The 2732-nt window shown below is 42.3% G+C and overlaps 1 pseudogene; it reads left to right on the plus strand.

The window, feature by feature from the left end:
- Positions 1–1782: 1782 nt before the first annotated feature.
- LOC114200544 (non-histone chromosomal protein HMG-14 pseudogene) lies at positions 1783–2326 on the plus strand (annotated as a pseudogene).
- Positions 2327–2732: the final 406 nt, after the last annotated feature.

The raw sequence follows: 2732 nt of genomic DNA on the forward strand, positions 1-2732 counted from the left end.
AACTGTGGTGCTCTGAGCTTGAGCTTGCTGAACAGCCGTCATCCTGTGAATTCCTGTCACCTCTCCCCTGGATAGAATCCCTGTTTTGTGAATCTCTTTCTTGGTTTACGTCCTTGTTTTGGTTGAGTATCACCTCCTGAGTAAGGGTGCATTAGAGGTCACATTTTGAGACTTTGCTGAGGGAAGAAGTCTCGGTTGAAAATAATCATTTGCTCAGAATATTGAAGGCATTACTCCATTGTGCATAATCTTGCTGTTGAGAAGCCCACTACTTTGTATGTGACTTATTTTATTTTTCTCTCAGGAAGTGTTCAGGTTCTTCTCTTTATTCCTAGTGTTCTGGAATCTCGCAATGTTCTCGTGCCAAGTTCTAGGTAGACCCTTTAAATCTGAAAACTCGTGTCCTTTGGAGCTGGGAAAACAATTTTGCATTAGTTCATTGATAATTTTCTCCCACCATTTTCGGTTCTCTTTCTGGAAATTCTTTTAAAGTTTTCTTTAAAAAAAAACTTTTATTTATTTTTGACAGAGAGAGGGACCATGCACATGCATGCGCTTGTGCACGCACGAGCAGGGGAGGGGCAGAGGGAGAGGGAGAATCTTAAGCAGGCTCCATGCTCAGCGAGGAGCCCAAGGCAGGGCGCGTACTCTCTGAGATCCTGACCTGAGCAGAAATCAAGAGTCAGACACTCGGTGGCCTGAGCCACCCAGGCGCCCCACTTTCTGGAAATTCTTATTAGTTTGATGACGGATGGGTTGGATTGTTCTATTTTTCTTCATTTTCACATTGTCCACCAGGATGTAAGCTACATAAATACGGGATTTTTGTCAGTTTGTTGTTGTTGTTGTTGTTGACGATGATGGTGTAATGATACATTCCAAGAGTCTAGAACAGTATCTGGCACATAGTAAGCACTCAAGCAATTTCGATGAATGAAATGAAATCTTTTTGTTCAACTTTCTGTGTGATTTCCTCATCTTCAAACCTGTTCATTAACTTTTTTATATCATATTTTTAATTTTCAAAAGCTCATTCTTTGATAATCTTTCTTTTATATAATCATGTTCTTGTTTTAGTGATAAAGTATCTCTTATTTCTTTGAGGATACAAATTATTGTTTCACTGACATTTTCTTCCACTCTCTAAAATGTTTCAATCCCCTTTCTCTTTGTGTTGGTCTCTCTCTTTCAAGTTGAAGCTTTCTTCCCAATGACTGGTGACCTTTGTCTAGCCATTCCTCTTTAAGAGTGAAGAACTAAAAAAACACGTTAGAATTTGTGCTGCATAAGTGGGGCTTAGTAGCGTGTGGGCAGAACATCATGCCTGCAATTTCTAAGTGTTTCTAGAGTCCTCTAAGCTTGTTGATATTCCTTCCTAACCCTTAAGTCTCCTTTTAGCATTTATTTGTATCTCCAGCTGCTGTTGCCACCACACCGTTCCTTAGCTCTGCTGAGGCCATAATTATTGGCTGTCATTCCATTTTCCTCTAAAACAATGCTTATGATTGGGGTACCTGGGTGGCTCAGTCGGTTGAGCCTCTCACTCTTGATTTCGGCTCAGGTCATGATCTCGGAGTTGTGGGATCCAGCCCCATGTCGGGCTCCATGCTCAGTGGGGAGTCTGCCTGAGATTCTTTCTTGCTCTCTAAAAATTGATAAATAAATCTTGGCAGCAGCTCGGGCGGCGGGAGGAGCAGTAGCGGCCAGGCAGCCCAGCTTCGCGAAGGGTCTCGGCGCGCCGCGGCCTGCAGGCACCCGACACGCGCCCGCCCCGCCACCACGATGCCCAAGAGGAAGGTCAGCCCCGCCGAGGGGGCGTCGAAAGAGAAGCCCAAGAGGAGGTCGGCGAGGTTGTCAGCTGATAAGTCTTCAGACAAAAAAGTGCAAACAAAGGGGAAAAGGGGAGCAAAGGGAAAACAGGCTGAAGTGGCTAACCAAGAAACGAAAGAAGACTTACCTGCAGAAAACGGAGAAACTAAAAATGAGGAGAGTCCAGCCTCCGATGAAGCAGGAGAGAAAGAAGCCAAGTCTGATTAATACCATAAACCATGTCTTATCAGTGGTCCCTGTCGCCCTTCTTGTACAATCCAGAGGAATATTTTTACCAACTATTTTGTAAATGCAAGTTTTTTAGTAGCTCTAGAAACATTTTTAAGAAGGAGGGAATCCCACCTCATCCCATTTTTTAAGTGTAAATGCTTTTTTTTTAAGAGGTGAAATCATTTGCTGGTTGTTTATTTTTTGGTACAACCAGGAAATGGTGGGATATTGAATGTGGGAGGCTTTGATTGTCTTGGGTGTCAGCTCAACATTCCATGGCTGGGGTAGTTTTTATATCCTATTAATACCAAGCATACTAAATGGCAATTTGGAGTCGGTCGTGCATTTACTATGTCTTGAATATTTTAAATTACTTCTATTCCCACGTTGTTTTTGGTAGACTTGTTTCCTAAAGAAAACCACTCCTAGATCTTGGCTCTCCCGGTCCGAATTCTTGTGCACTCTGTAACATCTTGGTCGTCGTAGTCCGGTTTTCCTAGTAACTCTGTTAATGTGCTGTGCAAGATTGAGAATTTGAGTATGTAGTGTATATGATATTAAATGGTGAATTAATGGGACTTGACAATGTAACAGTGTATCAGCATTTGAAGATCTTGGTACTTGATTTACTGTTAAGGAAAATTTGCCTCCAAATTTTAAGCTGGAAGGTCACTGGAATAACTTTTAGAAAA

This window comes from Eumetopias jubatus, unplaced genomic scaffold (assembly GCF_037043125.1).
Source record: "Eumetopias jubatus isolate StellerSeaLion01/CBP00866 unplaced genomic scaffold, mEumJub1_p1.0 scaffold_11, whole genome shotgun sequence".
Lineage (NCBI taxonomy): Eukaryota > Metazoa > Chordata > Mammalia > Carnivora > Otariidae > Eumetopias > Eumetopias jubatus.